At 38.9% G+C, this 12,299-nt stretch overlaps 1 long non-coding RNA gene and 1 other non-coding gene across 4 annotated transcripts in view; both read left to right on the forward strand.

Annotated features, from left to right (window-relative positions):
* The window catches only part of LOC106728889, a 488,051-nt gene that overhangs the window by 192,476 nt on the left and 283,276 nt on the right, over positions 1-12,299 (forward strand). The gene's annotated exons all lie outside the window — the stretch shown is intronic.
* On the forward strand, positions 5,552-5,623 carry TRNAP-AGG. Its single transcript has one exon. It is a non-coding gene; the product is annotated as a tRNA-Pro (tRNA).

The raw sequence follows: 12,299 nt of genomic DNA on the forward strand, positions 1-12,299 counted from the left end.
CTATATTGTTGACAGCTTTCATTTGCAGAACCCTTTTTTGAAAATAAACGATTATTTACAGTGATTTTCAGCTAAAATTATCTAGTCATAAGGAATCAAAAGAAGAATGCATTTGTCAAAAAGTATAATTACTGAGGCTTACAACTAAGCAAAACCCAATAATTATGAAGTGATGAATTTGTCTTCATCTAACGTGCTTACCCACGTTAAAGTCCTCTGTACAATTTTTGCCGCTAGAATTTGAGAATAATGCGGAGAGCTTGGAAAGATTTAGAATAAAAGTTTAAAAATTTACTAGAATGGGGTCCTTAACAGGGACAGCACCAAGTAGCTTGGGGTGATTTAACCCTTCAAGCCCACCAAATAACGATGCAATGCAAGTAAAACAGTGTCCTCTATATTCACATGCAACTTCTGGACAAAAGTTGGCATCCTTGCCAGCCAACCAGATTATACCCCTAGGGCCCTTATAGGTAGAAATTCTAGAGTCTCCAAATGTCCCTAAATGATAGAAATGAGATTTAATGAGGAACATCAATGGGATTTTCAACATCTGCTTCACCCTGAGTACTCAAAAATAATTGTCAAAATGAATGAAGATGAGGATGAGAAATGACTCAAAGACTGACTTGGCTATTATTTTCTATACCTCCTTTGTACCTGTTTTGGATTTTAAATAGATCGTTATTATGAATTTGTTAATATTGTTAAAAATGTGTCCCCCTACCATCAAAAGATTCAAAATGCAAAATAAAAGATTTGGGGTAGATATATACAGTATCTCCTTACAGACGTGGTGAATGAGAAAAAATATTAACAGGTTAATTTATGGAACTCTTTTTTAAAAGAAGAGTGTATTTCTGGGATAGTTTCTAGAGAAAAATTTGAGGACCTATTAATGTTTGTTTCTGCCCTACACATAACAATATAGGACTATATCTACAAGAAAAACTTAATAATATGTGAAAAAATTATGGATTCACAGAATCATGAGAATTAAATAATCTATTATTTCATCTGTTCTCAAGCCATCTATATTTTCCCATCCATATATCCTATTTTTTAACTAATATCAGTCTCTGAAAGTTTTCCTTTATTCACTTAAACATGTTTTCATTAAAGACCTACAACATGTGAGATGCTAGTGCTCAGGGCTATGGGGGAAGACAAAGATTACTGAAAAAATGGTTGCTCTTTACTTTCAAAGAGCATAAAATCATGTTGGAAAGAAAACTATGACCCCAAAGGAGCTTGAAACCTCAAGCTGGTGAGTTTAACAAAATACTTCATTCAGTGTTAATACCTAACCGTTTATTAGATTGTGTATCTGTGTTTCCATTGTTCTCTGCTCCCTCCCACATGAAAAGAATGGATGACTTGGGGTTCCAGGCTGTTTGGCTGGCACAATTTTGGCTACAAATACTTCCATTTACTCATCACACACACACTTGAAGTTTTAACTGATATGACTTTAGAGGTAATTATTTCATGGTAGCTTAATTCTGAATAGTCTTTCTTCACTTCAGAATGCAGTGGTAGGTTGAAGTAAAAGTATATTTTGATTTTGCACAACGATGTGAGCTTCTTCCTGGGTTTTCACATTTTCCTTTGTGCCTCTTGTGGAATAGTTCGTGGAGACTGCAAAAAAGCAGAGGCCGACGCCTTACTCCTGGCCCCTCCTCTGCCCCACTTCCAGCTCATCATATTCTTATATAATCCAAGAGAAATCTGCTTTTGGTTAGAATGAAGTTGAGAGCAAAGTAAAAAAAAAATTTTTTTGGTGCTTTAAAATGTTCCAAGTTTGTATGAAAGTCCTGTCAAAGCAACAACGTAAGTGGAGGCAGCTGGAAATCATTAAGGGCACTTGCAGCGGACAATGATTAAAGCAGGATGGAATTTCCACTCTGTCTCTCTCTTTTTTTTTTATGGTACTTTAAGCAACTCAGTGTTGCTTTTGAAACTTGAATTAGCCCTCTGACTATGAGAGTTGGAAAATTATTTTACTCCTTTAGTTCCTAGAGACCACTCCGCTGATTTCCAAGGCTGTTACTGCAAATGAATAAATGAACACATTTGGAACTAACTGGTGCTCGGCAGCAAGTGTGCCTCATATTTCATGATTATCCTTGCATCTTCCTGGTCTGAGTCTGATTTGAAATGATAACCACTGAGGAACATTAAGAACACCCTGTTGCTACGTTCATAGTCTTCTGTGGTAACAGAAGGCTACTTTTTCAGCCCCCAATTTTTACTCCTCACCTTTCTTCTTTAATGGGTGTGCCACTTTTAATGACAAGAAATAGTTGCAAATGAGTCGTTCCAAGTTCTTTTTTAGTTCCTGCTTTCTATGGGCTCGTACGCAAGGCGTACTGGGACCTCAGTAGCAAAGGCTTGTGGGTAGAGGCTGAAGTTGGAGCTGGGAAAGTCTTTGTGGCTGCAGGCTCTCCCCTGTGGGTGTGGTGGGGTTGTGGGCGGGTGTTGCTGTAAAGAGGTTGAATCTGGTCAGTGGGGCAGGACAGAGGAAACACAGATGCTGGATAGAATTTGTTGTCAGGCGAACAGAGTCTAGGCGATCAGTCTACTGGGAGAATAACCGTGGCTCATGGCAGGGCATATGGGACAGAAGGTCTGGGTTTCTCTGGGAAAGCAGATTACCATTACATAGTCAAAAACAACCTGGTCATTTAGTATGGGCCATTAGGAGAAATCACAGAGGGAGGAGTTCAGGGAGGGAGAGAGCAAACTCCACTTCAGCTGATACTGTACTTGGGCAGCGAAATGAATTCACACTATGGTTTGCCTGCCCGAGTCAGAGTCGGTGAGGGATGGGGCTACCGAAACTGCGAGGAATCTTTATGACCTGTCCCTAGCTCTTCTTCTCAGTGAACCACGTTGGTATCAAACAACCTTCTGTTCTTTTCTTCAATCTTTCTTAGAATACCTATGATAAAGCCCAGAAAACATAATTTAGTGGAATTTTGATGAGGCAAAGCAACCTTGCTATAGTGAATAGGCAGGGCTCCTCTAGTGGAATCACAGTACAACTTTCATCTTTTCTCCACTTCCTGTACCACCAACCTGCTCAGTGGGACAGATTCTTTTCTGGCCCTGGATGGATTCCAGAAAGGGAAGCCTTTTGTCCTCTTCTAGTCACCGAGGAGGTTTTATTTCGGTCACTAGAATCTCCACTTGATGTAGTAGTAATCTTAACATTACTTGAAGTTGAGGCACCTCAACGTCTCTCCTCACTTAGGTCTGTATGAATGAACGGCCCGAAGTGAGGAAGGCAGCCCTGTCTCTGATTCTCCACTTCCTGCTACTGTGCCTCCTCCTTCTCCAGCTTGCTAACTGTGGTTTCTGACCCCTTTGGCAGAGGAGGGGGCCGAGGGAGAGGGAGGAGGTCAGAGGGAAGAACAGGCATTATCTGATCAGTGCTGAAATGAGCTGATGATGTTCTCTGCACTTGGCAACTTGGTAGGTTTTTGTTTTTTTTTTTCTTGAAATGGACACTTTTTTTTTCCTGGCAAACTTAGTGCATTATTTGAAAACTGGTATCTAACCTGCAGTCCTTTTGATGTACTGGGAAATTCATCATTGTGGTTGCTTGTTTATATGATGCTCTCCCTCGTCCCTGGGAATCTAGCAGCACACTTCTGTGATAGGGTTACTGTGTTCCTTAACGTGGTCATTTTGGGCAGTATGTAGCAAGCCCCAAGCCTGGCTCTTTGCTCTTGCATTCAGTGATTGGGACTCAACACTCAACCTGTTTTAAATTTCTAATTCCTTTTTCAGCCTCCATCCTTCTTTATAGGGTAGAGGGGGTAGTACAGTCAGGGTTAAAATCCCCCCAAAATTTTTTTAACCACCTCTTAGCAAGCCTTATATAGATGGTATCAAATTTTTCAGTGGGTTGAAGAATGTTTAGCACCCATTATCTTGAGGCTTCTGTAAAATGAAAGAGAAAGAATCATTTTTTAAAAATCTTGTTAAAACCTTATTCAGACTTTAGATTTCCTTTGTTTTCATGGTAGTAGAATCATCTAGAAAGAATGAGATTTTTCTTTACCCTCTCTGGTTTATTAACTTTGTAGACTTTTTAAAAAATTTAACATATTCTCTCTACTTTCATGTAAGTCCGAAGTGCTAAACTAAACTATATATGAATCTATTATTTCTAAGAGGTAATTCTTATTAAGACCATCAAAACAAAACTCTGATTTGGCAGAGGTCTTAAAGCCTATAGTTGAATAGACAAACTATTAGATTGATTAAAGAGATTTTTGTACAAGGACAGTCTACTAATTTGCTGAGCATTGTATCTCAAGGTTAAAAAATCCTGGCTACATTTTAAAGCAGGGGAGATCAATTAGAACCTTCATTAGATTCCTATTTACACTTTAATTGTCAACTCTTGCTCATTTGTTGGAACCCTTTTTTAGTCATTAGTGTCTGTCAGTAAGAAATATGTCTTAATTTCGCTTATATTCATTTATTCATCCTTTCATTCAATCAACAAACATTAATAATATGCCAAGCACTTTACCAGCTTTTACAAATATACTGATGAAAAAACCCCAAAGCTTACCCTCAAGGACATATTCACCTCAAATTTCCATGTGATCAAAATTCGTATAAAGGCATTAGGTATACTAAAGTTAAAAAAAATAATTACTTTTCACAATAGGAATACAAAAAAGGGCTCTGATAAATGTACAACCTAATTGTTCTTTTCCTTTTGTGGTTATTAGCCTATTCATTTTTAGGTTTAAGATAGCTAAGTGTGTTTTGTTTGGACTGCTGTTGGCCTAGCATGTGTTGTAGATTGGGGAGTTTTTGAGAATAGACACGGTATATCTTCAATTGGATTCTATAGGATCCCAGGACCCAGGGTCAGTAAATCCCCCATTTTCAGTTCAAGAGAAGAAGTAGCCTGCATTTCATAATTGAAATGTAGAGAATGGAGCCAGCTGAATTTCCGGATTCTGAACAAAGGAGTTCCTGAGGACAGCAAGTGGTAGGGCTCCTCTGTGTGAGTCTCCAGAGGAAGACCATAAGCTCTCCAAAATCACCTAGATGTTATGGGTATACTTTAACTGCCTTAGGACTTTTAGGTCAATGTCTGACTCTTTAAACAAAGAATGCCTCCCCACCGCCTTTTTTTGGTGCTCCTAAACAAAATCTGGGCCAGCAATTAGGCCCACCAGACCTGCAGAGTGCACGACCTACACATTTCTGAACACTTGGCAGTCAGAGCTGCAGCATGACATTTCTTCTTTGGAGTATAATTCCAGTGATAAAATAACTTTGCATTAGAAGTTTAATGCTAATTGTTCAGTTTGATCTAGATTTTAAATGCTTTCCCACACCCAGGGTAGTATGGAGCGAGTATTGTGAAGATACAAAAGACACGTTGACCATAGTCTCTCCCATTAGATTGACACATGACAGTGGAGGCAGCATAATGTGGTGGCCAGAGAGCCAGTCCAGGAGCCAAGAGGACTGGAGGCCAGTGTCTGCTCTGCCATTGACTAAATAAGTGAACTTACAGGGAGTGGGTATAGCTCAGTGGTAGAGTAGCTGCTTAGGATGCATGAGGTCCTGGGTTCAATCCCCAGTGCTTCCATTAAAATAAATAAATAAATAAATAAATAACCACCCCCCCCCGAAAAAAAAGAAAAAAAAAAAGAAATATGTGAACTTAGTCATGTCACAATTCCTTTGAGCCTCCATTTCTTTTCTTTCAACAAATATTTATTACATTTGACAGAACTGGAATATTTCAAACACATAGAAATGTATGGGTAGTACTATAATAAACACTCCTTTTTACTCCAGAGATTACCACTCTCCTAAAGTTGATAAGTATTCTTATTACCCAAATTATTATAATTTTCAAAAACTATGTAGAGTACTATTTATGTATTTTTAGCTTTAAACAAATTGTGTCATGCTGTGTGGGTATTTTTGCAACTTCTTTTGTTCACTTAATATTATATTGGTGAGATTCATCCATATTGATACCTGTAGCTCTGTTAATTCTCTTTATCTGCTGTGCCGTTAAATAAATATACCCCCAAATTTCCATTTCCCTATGTTTGAACACTTAGGTTGTTTCCAATTTTCTACTATTTGAAACCGTGCTGTAATGAATAAGGTTGCATGTTTCCATATGTATGTGTCTGACAGTTCCTCTAGTGCAGAGCTTCCCAAGCTCCCAGCTGATGTACTGTATACCTCATTACAGATGTGCTCAGATGCTGTGTCAGTCCGGGTTCTTGGAGAAGCAGGTACCAAGATGAAATTATATGTGCAAGAGATTTCTTTTGAAAAATGCTTGTGAAAGATAAAGGGAGAAGGAGTAGGGTGGGGCTGGGAGAGTCTTTAGGTTGGACAATGCAGGTTTGACTCCTGTGAAAGAAGAGAGCAAAAGCAGGGTTGGTTTGGAAGCATCTCAGCCACAGCATGGTTCTGAGAAAACATCAGCAAGACTAATGGGGACTTCTCCACCAAAGTCTGCTGGTTGAAGGAGTCCAGTGTCAGGTAGGAATAGGCTGGCTCTCATGTCCCACGCTCTGCTCAGGCACGGGCTAGGGGCAGCCAGGAAAAGTAGGAATCCCAAGGGGCACACCTTGGGCTGTCAGTCAGCTCAGTTGCCTGCCTAGTTCTCTTAAAGAAGATCTCAGCAGTGCATCTTGATAACCGCTACCAACATTTATCACCTCAGCCCACACTGCCTGAGAAAGAACTGAGGCAGCCAGAGAGCTGACCAGTTGTGTCCAGAACCTCTAAGAACGATGGCAGTGTTATTTAGCACTTTTACTGGTCCCGCTAGAATGGATCTCCTTCCTCTCATTCGTGCTGGGCATCCCCTCTTTCTTTCTTTTGTGGCAGGCTATGTATTGAACAATTTCTTCTTTTGTTGCATTTTATCATACATTTCTACATGGTTTAACAGGAATGGGTTTTGTTTCCTCAATCTCATGTGTAATCAGAATCAGAAAGACCTCATTTTCTTCTCCTGTGAAATGCGAGGTTGGACAGAATGAACTCTGTCCACTTTCTGCTCTATTCATCTAATTCTAATTAGGAAAAAAAAAGTGGATCAGACAATAACGTTAGTGGAGTGATATAGCAAGAGATAACCTGAGAGAAAATCAGAAACTATAGATCTTGAAAGAAAGATGGGATCAGTGTATGCCGTGTACATTTTATAATTGATGTGTCATGTAAGTTTTACTTTTTTTGTGAGAAACTCTTCTTTGAAGGAAGGGTTCATGGTTTATTCATTTTAGTGTGTATGGTCATGAATATAGCACCTGGGCTATAAGAATAAAAAAAAATGTGTATTAACTAGAACATAATAGGAAAGTCAAAGCTATTGTTCATTATTGAGAGGGGAATTTTGTTCTGTGTTTAGAAAATTGTATTTTACATGTTAATGGTCTGTATTGGTAGGAAGGGCAGAATTTAGGTTATATGTGGTATATGCAGTTATTAAAGAATGGAAAAGAAGTGATGAACTTGGACCATAAATTTGGGGTGAGGTGCTCTCAACTTCATTTTGGAATAGTGAGTACCATAGAGTTCTTCTGACAGGGTTATTAAAACATAAGACAAATTATTGATTTAAAAAAACAGAATGCTCAAGCTATCAATGATGACAGTAACCCATGCCCATCAAGTCATTCTCTAACGACTGTGAATAATGTCATGAGAAGGGAGGTAGAAGATCCCAGGTTGACCAAATTGTAGAACACCTGATTTATGAAACTCACCATTCTCATTCAATCAGATGCCACAGAGGCACATTTGGACTTTCTTCATGATTAGAATTGCCCCTTACTCAAGGGGTCTTTTTAAAACTGCATTTCCTCTGTTCAGCTGAATCACAGAGGTTTTTCCATCAGTAAATGTACTGAACTGTAAAGAATCGTTTTCTCATTTAGTAATTGTAGCCCTAGTGTTAATGTCAGTGTAAGTCTGGTGGTGATAACCAAAGCAAGAAGTGGCTTCTCTTTCAGTTGAGTTCACATGAATTTGAGTCTGTTGATTTAGGGTTCTGGGATTTCCTATTCTTCCCTAGCATTTATGAATTCAGCTTCCATTTTCAGATTTTCAAAGGCCACTTGAGGGTTTAAGTAATGCCTTTAATTATAACTTAAAGTATAGGCAATTGCATTTCATGAAGCTAACAATTATCCAGAGTATATTATTAGAGAGTGAGTTATTGAAGTCTGCATAGTTTGTGAAAACCCATCAAAATAACTGGGGGAGAAAAGAGATAAACTAGATTGGAACAATGAAGCTTGAAAACAACTTTGATTATGTCTGGAGTTTACATGGTAATGAGTCCTAATCTCAGGCGTTAGGGTTCCTTGTAAATATCCTTACAGTCTCTCTTGTTTGCCCTTATTCAGAAATAGAGATGTTGGCAATGTTTTCATCAAATTTTAAAATATAAACACCGAGTACTAATGTGGTAGTTGACTATGCTTTTGCAGATTTCATTTTATGGAATTCTTAAAATTTCCCTGTGACATAGGTGATAATGCTCCCTTGAGAATATGCTAAGAGGAGATAAGCAATTTGCCCGAAATCACATGCTTTAGAAGTAGCAATGCTGAATTGCAACCCAGAAATTCTGTTCTAGCATTGAATCTAAAAAGCCCATTATATGATCAAGTAACTAGAATGGTAGAGCAATTTTTCAGTATTGAGGCATTTTGCAGGTGATTTTACAAATTTGAGTAAGTAAATACTCATAAGAATGACACTGAAAAATAAATACATTGATTTAAGAATCAGTGCCATTTTTTTTACCAGCCTGGCCCATTTTTTCAGTCATGCTCATATGCCCCAATACCCTAAGGATGACAAGTCTGGCATAAAGGAGAGAAGATGTATTTGTAGTCGGAAATGGTTTGAATTCCAACTTTCATTTATTACTTGTATAACCTTGGGCAAGCTCTTTAGTTTACTTATTTGTAAAATGGTAAAAATAATAGCAACCTTAACAGGGTTTTTAGGAATAAATGAATGAGATAGTATTTGTAAAGTGCTTGTCATTCTAGGCACTAACCAAATGATGGCCATGCTATTTATAGCAGAGGCAAATGGGGCATTATTTCAACTTAGAATATCTTACCCCTTTTAGAAGGTAGATAGTTTTAAAATATATTACTGTGGGTTTGTGATAATTTAAGTGACTCAGGCTACATTTTTCTGGATTTTCAATACAGTGGTTTTCTAGCTGTATTTTTATTTAAAAATCTACGATAGGGAATGGAAATTCATAGCCCCTTTTCAGGTATTTCTTATGCTTCTACAGACCTTTGAATCCATAGCTTATCTTATCCTTTGATCCAGTTCTATACAGTTCCCTTTGAGTTAAAGTAGCAGCATGTTTTCTAAACTTAAAGTTTTTATAGGTCAAAACAACCTTCCCGTTAAGCTTGTGACCACCTGAGATCTTAGTCTGATCTGTTGACCATGGTCTCTCTGAATGGAATAGCATGAGACTGGTGCTGGAGTGTGTTAAAAGTGGCATTTTTTTCTCCTTCTCAATAGAAATTTGCAGTGAACACCACAGGAGGTGGTAGTTCTAATGTTCCTTCTTTCATCAGATAACTTAGCTGCACACTGTGGGTGTGTGGGGAGAAGACAGAATCTGCTGGATCTCAGTCCTTCCTCATCCTTTCCTCCTGTCTTCTCCTCCCTTCCCACCTTCTCCTCCTCCTTTTTCACTGTCTCACCATATCTTGACTCCTCTTGTGTCTACTTCTGCATTAGATGATATTTATAAAACAGGCCTGAGGCCATCTTAGTATGCTAGGCAGCTGCTCGGTTTTCAGGGGCAGTAGGAAATAGGTGCCTTTTCAATCTGCAGCACTCATGTAAAAATATAAAAGAAAAAGCATAGGTCACTTTAGAGATGATGATTTCACAGCATTTATTTAGCATTTACTATGTGTCAGGCTCAACGTGCTTTGTGACGTTTCACACATTTCTTATAACAGCCTTACTGTGGTCCAGATTGTGTCCCCCAAAAGTTCATATGTTGAAGCCCTAACCCCCAATGTGACTGCTTTTGGAGGTGGGACCTTTACAGAAGTAATTAAAGTTAAAAGAGGTCATGAGGGTGGATCCCTGATCTGATGGGATTGTTGTCTTTTATAAGAAGAGACATCACAGCACTCTCTCTCTGCCACATGAAGACACAGTGAGAAGGTGCAGTCTGCAAGCCAGGAAGGGAGCCTTTACCAGAAACAGCCCCTGCTAGACCTTGATCTTGGACTTCCAGCCTCTGGAACTGTGAAAAAAATAAATTTCTGTTATTTAAGCCACCCAGTCCATAGTATTTTTTAATAGCAGCCTGAGACGACTAATATAAACCTTAATTGTATCCCCTTTTTATAGATGAGAAAACTGAGGCTTAGATTACTGAGTTAAGGAATTCTGACAGTGTTCTCAACCTGTTTGCAATCTCTCTGTTCTTTCCAGTTCAGGGTAAGGTTGCAGGGCTACTTTCTAAGCGTTCTCTGTAACCACATGTTTGCTTCCATTTCTTCCCCCTATTTTTCTCCTCTTTCTTAAAAGTTATTTTCTTTCTGAACTCAGCCCTCTTGATTTTCTGGTTTCTTCAAAAACTCTATCTCCCACTCACATGAAAGCACTTTGTTATTGCCTAGTGTCTTCTCTCATCTCTTCGAAATGTTTTCTGAAAACCATTTCCTCTCTTGATGTTGAAGTTTTCTCTCACTTACCAAGCGTGTCTTTCCCCTATCTCTATTGTAATGTTGTTTCCTCAGTGTTTCCACTTGGATAAACATCTCCTGAGAGACATTGTTTGCGTGTTTTTTTCATCTTTGGTGAAGTTAGTAATCTGAAGGCAGGGAGTAATAAAAAAAAAAATAGGCCAATAATTTGTCATTTTCCTAAGTCAAGATTTAGTGATTCAACCTCCACTTACTATCCATTTCTTAAAGAACTTAAAGATGATTTATTTTGTGTTATTTTTAAAAGGCATCCTATCTATTTCTCTCCTATTTTAATTATGAAGTAGTCTTTTGAAATTTTGAATTCTCCACCTGTGGGGGTGCAGATGTCTCCGTAGCTTATTGAATTGGCAATATCAAGACACACAGTAATGAACAGTAGACACGTTTTCAGTCTTGAATACCTGGGCCATCCTGTTGTTTACATTACTCATCTCTCTCATGTAAGACAAAAATAGAGATGTTCCCCATAGATCTTCCATTTTACCAATTTTGTGAGTCATCCTTTCTCTCCTACTCCCTTACCTAAACAGGTAATAAATCACCGGGTCCTAGAGATATAACTTCGTAAATGCCGTGTCTCTTGCCATCGGTCTTCTTGTCTGCAGCCCCCGCCACTAATTCAGGCCCTCTTATTGCTTCTTTGCTGTTCTCCTCTTGCTTATTACTTTCCCCGGACTTCCTTTTGAACAGAGATAACATTTATACACAGCAAGGTACCCATGGCCTTTCAGGCTTTAATTCTTAATCTATGAATTCAATCTTATCACCTATCCTTTTCCCCAGTCCCATCCTGTGTTTGGAAATTTTGAACAATTGATTCATCTCGTGTGCATTACCAGCTGTGAGGCAGACGCTCTGCTTGATGCTGGGGGTACAGTGGTGATCAAGATAGAGATGGTCTCGTCCTCTTGGAACGTGCAGTCTACAGGGAATATAGAAAAGTCTGCAGGATGTTACACTAGAGTAGTTAAGCTCTACAGTAGGGAGGTTGTGGTGTGCAATCAGGGAACCTAGATGTGACATCTAACTCAGAGCTGGGGAGGTCAAGGAGGTCTGCTATATCCAAGTTAAGAACAAACGGTCGAGAAGGTGTTACTCAGATCTGAGGTTTGGGAGTCGAGGGCAAGGAATAAGTGCTTTAGGCAGAAGGAGCATCATTTGCACAGGTGAGAAAGAGCAGGTTATTCATATTTGGAGAGCAAAAAAATAGATCACTGGGGCTAAAGCAGAAGTTGCCCAGGGAGCTGTGTTGGAGGATGAGGCTGGAGAAATAAATTTCTTTTAACAGTCAGGCTCTGTTAGGCCACTGCTGATGCTGTTCCCTTTGCCTGAAAAGACCTGGCAGGCTCCTCCTCACTCGCAGACTCAGCTTAACCATCAGCTCCTCTGTAAAAGTGTTTTGTGACCTTGCTCAGTGATACAACTTTTACCCAGCACATACTTGAGTTTACCACTCATATCACTATATCTGTCTCTCTTACTCGAAGATCAGCTCCTGAAGGGCAGAGATGATGTTTATTT

The sequence above is a fragment of the Camelus ferus genome, chromosome 7 (genome assembly GCF_009834535.1).
Source record: "Camelus ferus isolate YT-003-E chromosome 7, BCGSAC_Cfer_1.0, whole genome shotgun sequence".
In the NCBI taxonomy this organism is placed as follows: domain Eukaryota; kingdom Metazoa; phylum Chordata; class Mammalia; order Artiodactyla; family Camelidae; genus Camelus; species Camelus ferus.